At 39.1% G+C, this 15,649-nt stretch overlaps 1 protein-coding gene across 4 annotated transcripts in view; it reads right to left on the bottom strand.

Moving 5' to 3' along the window:
- thrb (thyroid hormone receptor beta) overlaps positions 1 to 15,649 on the bottom strand; it is a 223,012-nt gene that overhangs the window by 204,194 nt on the left and 3,169 nt on the right. For all 4 annotated transcript variants that reach the window (XM_059654410.1, XM_048554764.1, XM_048554773.1 and 1 more), the window contains exon 2: positions 460 to 590. The gene's annotated coding sequence lies outside the window, so the exon portion shown is untranslated. The remainder of the gene's footprint in view (positions 1 to 459; positions 591 to 15,649) is intronic.

The raw sequence follows: 15,649 nt of genomic DNA, 5'->3' as shown, positions 1-15,649 counted from the left end.
AGTCTAATCAGCTGCTGTGGATTTCTCCCCATATTTCAATTTCTCAGCCAAACCAATGTCTGTCTTGTCCTGCACATGTAGAGAATTCATGATTTTGCTTTCTGCCCCAATCTCTAGCTCATCCTGCTTCTCACAGACAAAATTCATAAAATTCAACAAAAATATCAAATCATACGAAAAGCTAGTTTTAGAAATTGACAGAAAATTGAACACAACATGTACTTACAAACCACCTGCCTGGATCTAAGCATTTAATGTTTAAATTTGAAGCATTTCATTTTATTTGTAAAACGTAATCTTTATAGTATGTATCAAAATGCAATATACTATTGACCTTACGATAGACTAACTTGTATTTTTGCTCAAGGAACTGTGTCAACTTACTACAATATGCAGTTTAAAACCAAGATATTGATAATTTCTGATATCATAGCAAAGGAAATCACCAATCTCACTTACCTTTGGAATGGGAGTCTAAACACTAGACAATACTGATAATCGAGCTTGTGACAGTCAAGCTGGGAGTGGGACATCAATTACTTGAATTCTTGGGCCAGGCTGGGTGGCATACCTTTGGCTTCAATAATGAACTGGAGTCAAGATTTTCCATGCAGTAATGGGAGGAGAGGAGGGAGAGAAGAGGGAAAAAAAAATTAAAGTCATGCTAAACACCATATTTGTATATATTACTTCCAATATAATAATTCTTCCTAGTGAACAGATAACAAGGTAAGGAAAGAGCACATTACAAAAAAAGCACTTTAAAGGAACCATCTTTAACAGTTAAAAAGAATTCTTGTTTTAGATCACGGTCTGCAGGACATACATTGGACCAACTTGATTTGTGCTTCTGGTAGGCACACTGATATTATCCCGAGAGCTCGTACCAGAACTCAAACTGTTAATGCTGGCGTAAATGCTAACTGGACTATGAAGCCATCAGTTACGAATTAATACAAACTAAGACATGGATGGGCCTGCAAAGTAAGTGGCAACCGATCCAACTGTGTAAGTAGTAACGTACCCCATATTCTACGAAGTGAAGCTAACCTTAAAATGTAACTGTGATGCCATTATGAATGGCTGTAACCTAAAACAAATGCCTTTGTTACAACTGGACGTTTTAATTCCAACACATTATTTATTTGGTCCCCTCGATGCAAACACAGATCTGGATTCTCTGAGCAATGTTGCTTGTTTTTGGGGAAAAAAAAATTCGAGTTATACTGCACACTGAAATGAGGTACCAATTAATTCACTAGAAGACCAAAAGGGAAAGCACTGATACAAGTTAAGAGAAAAATGTTAAAACATGGCAGGTGAAATTTATTGTAACCAAGCAGAGTGATAAATTTTGACTGAAAGAACAATAGGATTAATTTATATTGTCAAACCTCACTGAGCTAATGTGTTTGAGATCGGGTGTGCTATTCCTGGGGTCATCACAAAAGTTAAGGAGATTGTAATCAAAACATACAAACTTCTCCAATTTTCCTATCATTTTAGATCTAGGTTGACAGAGAGCACAGACCAGGTTTCTGTATAAGTCTACCTTTTAAAAGTCTAACATCCTTGATAAACTCCCATTACTACACATACAGGCAAGCATATATAGAAACAAAAAAAGTTAGCGTTTTGGTGAAAGAGAAAAACTGGACAGTCATTTCAATGGCTTCTCTCCACATGGTTCACCGAGACGATCCTTTGGCTGGTTAAGACTTATTATTGCACAATCTCTCTTCTTCAGGTATTTTCACTTGTTTGCAGGAGGCACAGACCAATTGCTTCCCAATTTCCAAGTCTCGGTTATAAGCAACAGCTTGTAGCAACTAGTGGGAGGAAATAAACTGTCTTTCTTCAGGTTGTAGATTATTTTTTTAAAAAATTGCACAGCAAAGCCCAACACCTCCCCTCTGGAGATCCGAAGGTGGTTGGCTGTATTATTCACATCCATAAGCTGCTTAGCTACCTGCTAGCCACTTATTTAGTTGCTGGCAGGCAGAAACTCTTAAGCATTGACAACTTGTCACCAATCCACAGACTAATTAACTATGTGTTGCTGGCCAAATTTCTTTGTACTCTTCCCTTGGCTTCATTAATTGTTTCAGGGCTTCTTTGCAGTTTCCCTTTGGTTTTCATCCCATCTGCAATAACGTCCACATTGCTGGAACCAGCAGTATAAACAGCACTTTTGTTTTAAAAAGTGTGTTGGCTACCCACCTTTAAAGAGTGCAGAAATGCTTTCTGCAATCTTTGGTTTTCAAAACAGTCTTTTTCCCATTTTGGTTCACAATCAATCAAAAAGACAGAAAAATAAAAAGGTTCGATCTTTGTAATGCCATAAATGGAAGTAGGGCTGATTCAGAAGAGGAGAAGTGTGGCATGAGCATTGGCTTCATAGAATATAAAAGTCAGCACTTTTGCTTAATACAGCTGTTAAAAGAAAGAAAAAAGGGATTTTGGCCAAGATAACATTAAAAATAAGACAGGCAGTGAACCTCTGACCAAATACTTTTTAACTGAATTCTCAAAACAAATACATAATAAACTCCTTGTTGTAAGGAGAGTGCTGAGGATTTAGCAGGGATACAATGCAAATTCAATAAAACTGTGCACATCATGAAGGAAAACAAAGACATGAAAAAAAATTAGAAAAAGAAATCTGAGATGACAAAAGCGTTTAAAATTATGAAAAGACAGGTTAGATATAAGCATCAGAGATAATGGGAACTGCAGATGCTGGAGATTCCAAGATAATAAAATGTGGGGCTGGATGAACACAGCAGGCCAAGCAGCATCTCAGGAGCACGGGTCTAGGCCCGAAACGTCAGCTTTTGTGCTCCTGAGATGCTGCTTGGCCTGCTGTGTTCATCCAGCCCCACATTTTATTATCTTAGATATAAGCATATTGCTTTCAGTACTTGATAGGTCAGGAAATAGGCCAAAGATACATAATTATTAGAGACTGCAATATGTATGTTGACCTGACACACAAGACAATCTCACTTCTCAGCAAATGTTTATGCCTATACTCGGTGTACATGTCATTCCCCCTTCCTTCCACTACCTTTTCTGCAAAAAAATATAATACTTGTTTTAGGAAATGATCTGAACTCTTCTCCTTAAGTCAGTCTGTGGAGTCAAGCAGATGATACAGGCTGTATGACAAAGATGATATACAGGAATCTAAGGCAGGGAAGTACAGAGCACCATGTGTGTTAAACGACAAATCAAAATGGCAAAATTAAAAGGTGGTTTCAAGCCAAAATTAATAACATTTGCTAACTTGTCAAATTACTTTTCTACAGCAAATGGTTTCAATGATGCTGAAAAACTGATGTGAGGATGAAAGAAGGGATCTGCCCTGAGGAAAATGCTCAAGGTCAAATGTGCCATGGGAACAGAGACCAGCTACTGGACTATTAGCTTGGGAAATGTATCAGAATGGGTCCTCAAAACAGTCACCAAAAATGCAATGTGTACATACACACTTAACTGGACTAAATGAAACCCAGACCCAGCAAAGACTTCGGACCAAACACTGGCTCATGTAGCCATTTACTAGAATGAAAAAAGGTGGTTCAACCTTGTGCAAAACTAAAGAGTCTGGTTCCATGCTTTATGACTCTCTCAGACTTTGATGCCCAAATTACTTATTTCAAATCTGATCCAGAACAGGATCCTTTGGATGATGACATCAAACTAATTCAATCGCATGTTGTGGACAACTGACAGTTTTGAAGATATTTTGGTTGTAGTCAATAGGTATTACTGCAGAATTAATTTATTTCATAAAATATGCGTTATACTGGTAGGGGATTTTTAACTTCCAATAAAAAACAGACTGGGACTGCCATAGCGTTAAGGGCTTGGATGGACAGGAATTTGTTAGGTGTGTACAAGGAAACTTTCTTATTCAATGTGTGGATGTGCTTACTAGAGAAACAGATGGCTATACCCAACATATGAGTACCAGATGGCTATACCCAATCGTATACTCTTATACAGACCAGGTTTCTGTATAAGTCTACCTTTTAAAAGTCTAACATCCTTGATAAACTCCCATTACTACACATACAGGCAAGCATATATAGAAACAAAAACTTGACCCTCTCTTGGGAAAGAAGGCAGAGCAAACGAATGAGGTGTCAGTGGGGGAGCGCTTTGGGCCAAGTGATCATAACTCCATTCGTTTTAAAATAGTGATGGAAAAGGAAAGACATGATTTACAAGTTAAAGTTCTAAAATGGAAGAAGTTCAAATCTGATGGTATTAGGTAATAACTTTCAAAAGTTGATTGGGGGAGAACAATCGCATGTAAAAGGACAAGTTGAAAGTGGGAGGCCTTCAAAAATTAGGTAACAAGAGTTCAGAGACAGTATGTTCTTGTTGGTGTGAAGGGCAAGGCTGGTGGGTATAGGGAATTCTGAATGACTAGATAAATTGAGGTTCTGGTCAAGGAAAGCAAAGCATATGTTGGGTATAGCCATCTGGTACAGAATGAATCTCTAGAAGAGTATAAAGGCAGTAGTAGTATACTTAAGAGGGAAATCAAGACGTCAAAATGGGGACATGAGATAGCTTTGGTAAACAAGGTTAAAGAAGAAACCAAAAGAGATTCTACAAATATGTGAAGGACAAAAGAATAACTGGAGTGAGAACAGTATCCTTTCTGGTGACTGTTTTGAGGACCAATTCTGATACATTTCCCAAGCTAATAGTCCAGTATCTGGTCTCTGTTCCCATGGCACATTTCGCCTTGAGCATTTTCTTCATGGCAGATGCCTTCTTCCATCCTCACATCAGAGAACAATATACTGAATTGAGTCATAGAGATATACAACATGCAAACAGACCCTTTGGTCCAACTTATCCATGCCAACGGGATATCCTAAGTAAATCCAGTCCCATTTACCAGCATGTGGCTCATATTCCTCTAAACCTGTCCTATTCATATACCCTTCCAGATGTTGTAATTGTACCAGTCTCCACCACTTCCTCTGGCAACTTATTTCACATGCATCCCAGTCTGTGTGAAAAAGTTGCCTCTTACGTCCCTTTTAAATCTTTCCCTGCTCACTTTAAACCTATACCCCCAGTTTAGGGCTCTCCTATGCTGGGGAAAAAGGCCTTGGCTATTTAACCTATCAATTCCCCTCATGATTTTGTAAATCTCTGTAAGGTCACCCTTCAGGCTCCGACGCTTCAGGAAGAACAGCCCCAGCCTACTCAGACTCTCCCTACGGCTCAAACTCTCCAACCCTGCCAACACCCTTGTAAATATATTCTGTTTGTTAATAGATACTTGAAACCAAAAGCAGTGGCCGTTAGCTGTGTGGGTTAACTGTTCCATTTCAATCACTTCCCATGTGATCACTGTGTTCGTCTCTTTTCCTCCTTTTTAAAGTGCCATTGTTTTGATCCTTTTTCTTCCCCAAAAGTTCCAAAACAATGCAACAGCTTATAAAGCATTAATTACTGCTCCTAGAATTCAAGGAAATCACCTCCAACACTGACAATACCTCAAAAATAACAAGGAACAGCTGTTACAGTTACAATTTTTTCCATCCTCCACCTTGGATAACCTTCAGAATATCTTGTGTCAGTATTTACTATGGAGAAGGACATAGAAGCTAGGGAACTAAAGGGAATAAATAGTCGTGTCTTGATAAATGTCTGTAAATTCAGAAGAAGGTGCTAGAGGTCTTAAAACACATCAAGGTTGATAAATCCCCAGGATCTGATCAGGCGTATCCCAGAACTTTGTGCCCCCTGCTGAAATATTTGTATCATTGACAGCATGGGTGAGGTGCAGAAGACTGGAGGGTGGCTAACATGGTGCCATTACGTAAGGAAAAACCAGGGAATGATAACCTGGTGACCGTGACCTCAGTGGTGGGTAAGTTGTTGAAGACGATTCTGAGGGACAGGATTTATGTGCATCCAGGAAGGAAAAGACCGATTAGGGATATTCAACGTGGCTTTGTGCGTGAGAAATTATGTCTCACTAACTTAACTGATGCAGAAACCAAGAGACGCATATTGTTGTCAAATTTGCAAATTAATGTTGTCAATCATACCCAGTATTTTTCAGCAAGATTTCCCCATCTTGGAAATAGTGCATCTCCCATCACTGCACCAGCACAGGAAACTAACACTGCTGATGAGATCAATGTGCACATGGAGCTGAAGCCAGAACCAAATTTACCCATGTGCAAGTGTGGTGTCATTGGCACCCAATGATTCATTGCTACCATCATTCCACTCACCATTTCACTATTTACTTGGTACCCTGATCCCGACTTAACTGGCCAGTTTCCTCCCTCACTCCTAGGTACAGCGAGCAGCAAGACCGCACAGCAATGAACAGGTGGTGGTTCAGGCCAGACAGCTATTGGGAGTCCGACAGCGACCAAATCACACTCCCAGGACTTGAGTTCATTTAAAATATTAGAAACACACTCATTTTATTTCCCCTACACTGATACAGGCACCTCACTGTGGCATAGCTGACAGTAACGTCACATGCACTCTGACTGCAAGGCTGGCAAGTGTGCTCCCTGAGGCTGCGATAGCAGACACAGTCTTTTTGCAAAATAGGGAAGGTTAATTCTAAATATTATTTAACCAAACTTGAAATTCAAGCCAAGAGGACAGCAGAGCTACAACTTCCATTCATAACATAGTTTTGATACAGAGAGCATTCCAAGTCTCTGAAATTAAATGTAAGAACATGCATTTATAAGATTATAGGAACAAAATCAGGCTATTTGGCCTATTGGGGCTGCTCTGCCATTTGATCAAGGCTTATTTTTTCTCAAGCCCATTCTCATATATTCTCCCCTCACTCATCTGGAACCTCTGTCTTAAAGACACTCAATGACTTAGATTCCACAGCCCTCTGCAACAATGAGTTCCACAGATTCACCATTCTTTGGCTGAAGAAACTCATTCTCATCTTAGTTCTCAAGGGTCATGCCTTCGCTCTGAGGCCGTGCCCTCAGGTCCTACTGGTGGATTTATCTTCTCCATGTCCACTCAATGCAGGCCACTCAGTATTCTGTAAGTTTCAAGGAGATTCCCCTCACCCTTCTAAACTCCATCAAGTACAAACCTAGAATCCTCAAACACTCCTCATACTACAAGCTCTTCACTCCTGGGACTATGCTTATGAACCTTCTCTGGAACCTCCCCACAAAGACCAGCACAACCTTCCTTAGATATGGGGCACTAAACTGCTCACAATATTCCAACTGCAGTCTGACCAGAGCCTTATACAGCCTCAGCAGTACATCCCTGCTCTTGTATTGTAGTCCTCTTGAAATAAATGCTAAAATTGCATTTGCCTTCCTCGCTGCCAAATGAACCTGCATGCTAACTTTGGGTCACTTTATGTATGTTTCTCGCAACCCAAGAATGTCAAAAAAAAGGTTTTACAAATGGTGCTGTATGTTTAATGAGCAGTCATTGTATGTATAGTTTCTTAAACAATTTGCTTGCAGCAAGGTCCCACAAACAGTAGTGAGATAACTGACCAGATCAGTGATTTTACTGATGTTTGAAGGTCAACTATCGACCAGAGCATAGGGATTTCTTATTCTGTCCTTTGGAAGAGACCTATGGCTTATGCTCACTTAAAGATTAATGACTCAGCAACGCCTCAAACTGTACAAAATGCTTCAGTAATGACAGCCTGCTCAAGACTCTAGGGCTGACCTAATGCACATCCCTTGGGACAGGGCATGCAGCAACCCCCCCAAGCCTGTGCTACTAAATTGTATTGTCACTGATCTGTACCTCAACTCCATTTACCAACTTGCATTCCATATCCCTGAATTCCTCTGCCCAAAGGGATGTGCAAATCTCAGTCTTGAAAATCTCAACTAACATTGCAGCTACAGCCATTTGTTGAAAAAAAGTGTTCCAAATCTCCTTGGTTATGTGGAAAAATGTATCAAAATGCTCCAAGTCCATCTCCCATCCACCAATCCTTTATTACTACTGTTTCAAAATCCTGTAACTCCCAACCTAGCAGTAGCGAGGCAGTACTTTCATCACATACTATAGATCAATTCAAGGGGGCCGCAACCCCCACTTACTAGGGCAACTAAGAGTGAGCAATAAAATGTCATGTTTGCCATTGGTTATGGACCAGACCTGACCTCTCAAAACATTTTAAAGAAGGCTGCTCTAACTTTTTCTTATTTTAAAGGTAGATGTGAAGGGTGTGTTCCCAACGTGATGCAACTGGTCAAACTACTCGACATTAATTTATTTAAACACTACAATTACATTATGCACAAAAGAAAGAGGAATTTAAAATAACTTAACTATTAGAAACCTTAGCCGAATAATAGATACAGTACCTAATACTTACTAACTAACTGCTCCAATATAGTAATATCACATGATCACACCCCTTGGTACAAAGGCAAATTCAGACGCAGATTCTTACATGCAGTTCTCCAATCCAGGAGGGGGAAAAAACCATCGAGAGAAATTTTAGAAAATGTAGCAACTAGGAATCGCTCTCTGAAGCTCCCAAATCTTCCCAAACAGTTTGTGAGTGACTGAAAAGAGCAAAACCCAGAAATCTGAATCTGAGAGAGGTGACCACACCAATTCAAGCTTTAAAAAAAATCCAACGCCTCCTAAACTGTTTACTTAAGCAGTCTTCAGTAGCCAGTTCCGCACCTCTGCTTTCACAATCTGTTCAAATAAAAAGGACAAAATAGCTTTTGAAAGTGACAGCATCATGTATCAGTCCCCACATCCGTGGTCAACATTTCTCCTCAGGCAAAATCTTGCTGCCCTCGATAGCAGTGCCATCATTTTTTTTTTACTTTAGATTAGAATAGATTAGATTACCTACAGTGTGGAAACAGGCCCTTCAGCCCAACAAGTCCACACCGCCCTTTGAAACATCCCACCCAGACTCATCAGCTATAACCCACATACCCCTGAACTCTATGGGCAATTTAGCATGGCCAATCCACCTAACCTGCACATCTTTGGGCTGTGGGAGGAAACCGGAGCACCCGGAGGAAACCCATGCAGACATGGGGAGAATGTGCAAACTCCACACAGACAGTCACCCGAGGCTGGAATCGAACCCGAGTCCCTGGCGCTGTGAGACTGCAGTGCTAACCTCTGAGCTACCGTGCCGCTTTATAGTGCAATTCGTTGCCAGTGAAAAATGATGTGAAAGTAAACAGTGTCAGTGATGCATTACTTTCCTTTATGACTGGTTTATCACCATACAGAGGTATAATGACTTAGACAAACGGCTGTTTTGTATCATTTAAGTTTGTTCATGACACAATGATTCATGGAATATTGAAGAATGTTGATGGGGGTGTAATTTATCAATGTTTCTTTACAATTTTGAGTGAATGTAAAACTACAGCAGAAGAATCTCAAGACAGGCAAGTGTGAGGGCATCCCTCCAGGCCAATAGACAATAGATTAGAGTTTTACTTTAAGAAAAAATAAGTGTAAGGCTGAAGGTCTTAGGGTTTAGGAAGTCATGTACATGAGTAAAACTTAGTGGGCAGGTGGAAAGTGCTGTTTAAGAAAAAGGGCTAATGAAATACTAGTCTTTAAAAGTGGAGAGCAAGAATATAAGAGACAGTATTTAAACAATGCCTTCAACACAATGAAAAGGTCCCAAAAAGCAGTGCATACGAACATTCAGAAACCAAGTGTGACACTGCAACACACAGGAAAAATTTTAGGATAGATGAGCAAAAGCTTTTCAAAGTAGTACCTTCTAAGAAATGCTTTCAGAGAGGAAGCGAGAACGAGCTTTAAGGAAAGATTCTGATGTTAGGGCTAGGCAGCTGAAGGTAAGGACACAAATAAAGTAATTAAAATTGGGGGAGGGTGGGGGCGCGGAATGTTCAGGCGGCCAGAGTTAGAATTTCAAATATTTTGGATTATTTTAGGGCTGGAGGAGTTTACAAAGGAAAGCAGGCTTTGGGATTTGAAAATAAGGCTAAAGAGATTTTAACAATGGATACATTGTTTCTGGAATTCGATGTAGGTCAGTGAGTAGAGGGCTGATAGGCAAACTTGGATGAATTAGGACATTGGCAGGAGAGGTTTGAATAATCTTTAGGATAGGGATAGGAGAATATGGCCAGACAGCCTGAAGTGCACTGCAAAAATCAACTGTAGAGGTAAGAAAGACATGGATGAAGGTTTCAGTTGCAGCTGAGCTGAGGCAGGGCCAAAGATGACTAATATTACAAAGGTAGAATGGTATGGGAGCAGCAAGGGAAAACATTGCATGTGACACTCTGGCTATGATGAGACAAAGAAGAATGAAACCAGGCAAGAGCAATTCCATCTAACTAGAGGACAGTGGAGAGGCAATAGAAAATAATGGTGCGGTCAGCAATGCCAAAAGGTTGCAGGCACGTCAAGCAGGAAACATTCACATTTATCAAAGCTCATAGAATGTCATTTGTTACCTTGATATTCGCTAGCTCAGAGCTGTATCAGGGTGGATACCTGATTGTAGGGATTCAAGTATCCTAAGAAGGATGATTTTGATATATTTAAAGAATTTGAGGATAAAAGCAACGTGGAACTGCCCTGATAATTTAAAATGACAGTAAGATCAGGGATATTTAGCTTTGGGAAGAGGGCAATGATAGCAGATAACAAGGGAGCAAGTCAGTCAAGAGGGATGTAACAAAACTCTTCTTCACAAGGAAGGGAAGAGGGAGTGTGGAACTCTCCCACAAAAAAGGAGCAGATGCTAACTCTTAATATTGTTAAATCTAAGATATATTGATTCAAGAGTATTACATGATATAAGCTATTCACCCACCTTGAGTGAGGATCTAAATCTACTTTAAATCTCACTGAATGATGGAACATGCTCAATAGGCTCTGTCAGACTCAGAGCCTAAGTAGTGTAGTTAATCTGCTAGCGAACAGTCAAAAGCTCAGAATGAATTAACTTGACAGCATTTTGACTTCTGATTTTGTAAAAAATAAACTAAAGAACATAGTAGTTACAATAGTTTGAAAGAAAAAAAATTGAAGTGACAGTACCCAATTCCTAGAGTTAAACAGTTCAGCTCTGAAATTCTAAGTTGAAGTAAATAAATTTGAAACAGTCAAATTCGCAGTAACTACAAAAATATTAAAGCAAAATAAAATTCTTCAACTGTAAATTGAAGACATTTCAAAAGAACAAAAAACAAAATCACTGTCAGCACTGAAACCTTACCACAACATGACCTTCAGATAAATACTTTCCCACTCAGGCAAAATCTGAGGGTTTGTCGACATTGCATTCAAAAAAAGAAAATATTAGAGGTAGCAAACAATTTGAGTTCAACATCAACACAACCGTCTTTTCGAACTGCATGTTGTCTGCAGTTAAACATCAGTCACCCATTACTTAAAAGAAACTCTGGTTGGTTTCAAAGTGACTTTGGATATTCAATTATTCATAATCTGAGATATGTGGAAGATATTTTAACAGTCTCTTTAAATTGAAAAGTAAAGATAAATAATAATAATGGGCATGCAACTACTGCTAGCATTGCCTGGCAACAGACTTAGCGTTGACTGCCACTGGTTACTACTTACTGAATAACCCATGTGCCATATTTCACACTGGAACAGACAGCCAACTGTTGTGGCTTTGTGTTGACTTACAGACTCCCTGGTAGTGTATTCTATTCCTTGTACAGTATATGCTGCATGCAGTTATTGGTGCATCAAGACATTCATCAGGGCAATCTATGGTTTAAGAATATTAGTTGTCTACTGAATAATGTTTATTTAATATTGATTTTAGTTTGTTTGTTTCAATGACAGTCTGAAATTTGAAATCTGGTGTGATTTCATGAAATTGACCACTTGAAATTCAAACACTTGTTTTCAAAATGTAGCTGTCTTCATGAGGAGAGTGTACCACAAGTATGATGAACCTCTTTTTAAATAAAAGATTTTAAGCATGTTGCATTTGCTCAAAACACAGGACTTCTCACTACTACAACACACAGCAAATAGTTTTATTTTCTCAATGAATTAATGATAATAAAACAGTTGCTTAAAATGCACAAGTCAATTATTTTAAACAGATTCACAGGGAGGCTACCTGGAAACATATCACACTTACTGAATTTGTACTGTATTTCACAGTTCTCCCACAATAGTGTACGTATTTCCAAATGCCACCTGTTCCCAATAGCTGATGTGCATTTTCCCTGCTTTTCTGATGAAAACCCAATGTGATGAAATGGATTTAACTATCTTCCCTCTTAACAAATCAACATTGATATTTCAATACTGTGTCGAGGAAGTACTGCACTGTCAGAGGTTCTGTTTTCAGGTTAAAATGAAGCTACATCTGCTCTTGCTGATGTGCATAAATAGGTTCCGTAGAATTATTTGGAAAAGCTGGCAAATCATTCTGTGGTCTGGTCGATATTTATTTCTCAATTAGCATCACTAGGATAGATTGTCTACCCATCAATTTTGTAGTTTATGGTATCTTGCTGTGTACAAGTTGCTTATTTTCTGCATACAATAATGACTACATTTCAGAAGTACTTTTTAAAAGACTTTAGGTTATTATACAAAAAGATATTTATGTAGCTCCTATCTTCAAAAAGCAGTCGTTATGGTAAACAATGAATGTGTATTAAAGTATTAGGTGCTCAGTTTCTGTCTTTACCCTCACTGCAGTCAACTTTAACCTGTAAATGGTAGCTGTAAACAATGTAAGCATTATTAACAGAGCTCCAGACTACAGCACTATTAATCCACTTATGCTTAACACAAGATACCACAACGGTCTTTAAAAGTAACAAAATTGCAGCAAATTCACTGAACTGTCACAGGACAGAAGGGCAGAGTGTGATATTGCTTTGACAATACAGCAAGACAGGACAGGCTCATTATTAATTAATTCAGATTTGGCTTTCAACTCAGGAATAGTGGAACAGCTTTCCATTTATGATGGGTCATTGGTGTAAAATGAGATTCACGTAAATGATGATGATGCAATTGATGACATGACTCTGATATCAGTAAGCATAAAAGGTGCCAGTTTAGAATTAGCACAAGTAAACAGAAGTCCTAGCCGCTACACTGCAGAGCTGGATTTGATAACCTGTGAAACAGATGTAAATAAAAAGGAATGTCTAGTACAAAAAGACTTAAAGAGCCTTAATGATAAGGATAAAGCAGCCTCAATGACGGAGTCTGTCCAGACACCCGCAACCCAAGATATCCTGGAACATTATCTCTATGCTGAGATTGTAGCAAATGGCTTAAAGCACAAGATAATGCAATTGTAGTCCAGAATTTCTACTCGCGATTGAACATATGTGAAGCATGGGCACCCATTACAGTAACAATTTGCTGTAAGAATTAGGAGAAAAACCAGAACAAAATACACAGTTTCAAAACCGTGTGGGCTAGGTGGTGGACTGCCACCCACACCAATAGAGTGGCAGCATCAAGATCTGCAAGAGAAGAGGAGAATTTAGGAGAGGATGGAGGGGAGAAGCAATCTACTTAATGCCGCACCAATGTAAACTACGCCTTCCACAAGTTAATAGTTTGTTTAAACCTTTCGCATTAATATTGTCACCAGGATTGCCATAAACAAAATATTTATAGTCTGTGTTTAAATGATCACCAACGCTGATAAACACCTAAAGGCATGATTTGAGTTGTATTTATTATGGACAGTAATACTCAGTATTAACTGTAAATTCCAGAGGGTAAATGCTGGTCATGGTGGAAGGAATTTAAGTTAATTATCACTATAAATTATAGCCAAACAGGAAAAATTATACAAGTAAAAACATTGCACACAGGAGGCTTAAGAAACGCCAAATCACATGTCCTTGTAGAAGAACCCTTGCTATAAAGCTGCCAGTTCTTAGAATTAAAAGCTTGCATATACATCACATCTTTAACATCAAAAAGTCCCACAAAGGTTCAGAAACGCAAACCCATCAAGAAATTAATAGCAAGAAAAGGTGGGCTTCAAGTAAATAGAGGGTCATAGGGAGAGAATGTCAGAATATGGCATGTGGACAAGAAGGAATGTAGTGATGGACAAACTAGTGTTGGGCTCAGGAATTAAGTAGAATTAGAGAGGGATGAAAGCATGAAGAATTTTAAATTGATGCAATCAATTGGTAAACTCAGTGTAAAATTAGGACTTAGTGCAGATAGGACATTAGCAACAAACTACTGGTTGAACTGAAGTTTACAGAGAACAAAGGATGGGAAGCTGGACATAGACAGTCAATTCTGGAGTGGCATTTTACTTACTCATAAACTTGTTCTTATACAGCACCTTTAACATAACAAAGGCTCAAGCAATTCTGAAGAAACATTACAAAGCAAAGTTTGATACTGGGTCACACAAGAACATAGTAAGGCAGGACACCAAAAGAGGCAGATTTTAATGAACATCTTAAACAAGGATGGAGATGTTAAATAAACAAAGTGGTTCAGTGAGGGAATTCCAGAACTTAGGTATTGCAGCAGAAAGTACAGAAAAGTGAAGCAATTAAAATCAAGGATGATCAAGTGATAATAATTCAAGGAGTGCAGATAAATTGATGGACTGAGAGGCTGGTGGAGATTACAATGCATGATCTGAAAAAATGAATTTTAAAAATCAGGGTGTAACTCAAACCAGGAACCAATGCAGATAGGCAAGCACAGGGAAGATGAATAAATGGTGCTTAGTGCAAGTTAGGACATGGATGAAGCAGCAGTGCTAGAGGACTTCAGATTTACCAAGGATAGAACACAGGATAGTGGTAAAGGCTCAAGTCTAGAAGCAACAGCCCAGCAGAGTCAAACATTGCTATAGAGAACTTAGAAGAGGGGTTGGTGTTGGGGGTGTTTGGGGGCGGAGTGGTGATCAGGTGACTATTTAGTCAGAAGTTCAATACACAGATAAATATGACACAAGGCCGCATACAATTTTGATCAGTCTCAAATAGCTGCAAGGAAGAAAAAAAAGTGAAGATAATGGTTCCAGTGTTAAGCCTGTGGACACAGCAGGTAGCAGGGTGGCTATTAAATACAAATTGTTTCCCATTACTTAAATAGGGAAAATATTTCCTCATATGCAAGTACTGGCTCTGCAACAAGCAACCTCACAAAACTCAGGTGAAAACAGCCCCACAAGCTCGATGACAATATGTAAGCGTTGGAGGAGGACGGTCTAAAAGACTATGCTCAATGCTACAGGCAGATAGAAAAAGACAAAACAAAAAGGAGCATGTGCTTTTGCATAGGATGACATTGGCATGGGACAGAAGAGAATATCAAAAGACAAAATTAAGTTTCTAAACCCAAAACGCCATCCTTGCTTCTCATATATTTACACATCCCTGTAGTCACTCCATAAGATCTTACACTGCAACTTTTCCTTACTTGAAACTGATTTATGTTCAGTTCTCACCGCAGGCAATGTTGGATCTGACAGGTGCAGTTAGTGGTGAAGGCGACACATATTATGTTGGCCTTCACAGCAAGAAGATTAGAATACATTAGCAGGAATGTCTTACCGCAACTGCTCAGGGCTTCGGTGAGACCACATCTGGAATATTGTCTGCAAGTTTGGTCTCCGTCTGAAGAAGGATGTCTTGGCCAC

Source organism: Stegostoma tigrinum, chromosome 2 (assembly GCF_030684315.1).
Source record: "Stegostoma tigrinum isolate sSteTig4 chromosome 2, sSteTig4.hap1, whole genome shotgun sequence".
In the NCBI taxonomy this organism is placed as follows: domain Eukaryota; kingdom Metazoa; phylum Chordata; class Chondrichthyes; order Orectolobiformes; family Stegostomatidae; genus Stegostoma; species Stegostoma tigrinum.
This window is presented reverse-complemented; position numbering and strand designations above follow the sequence as displayed.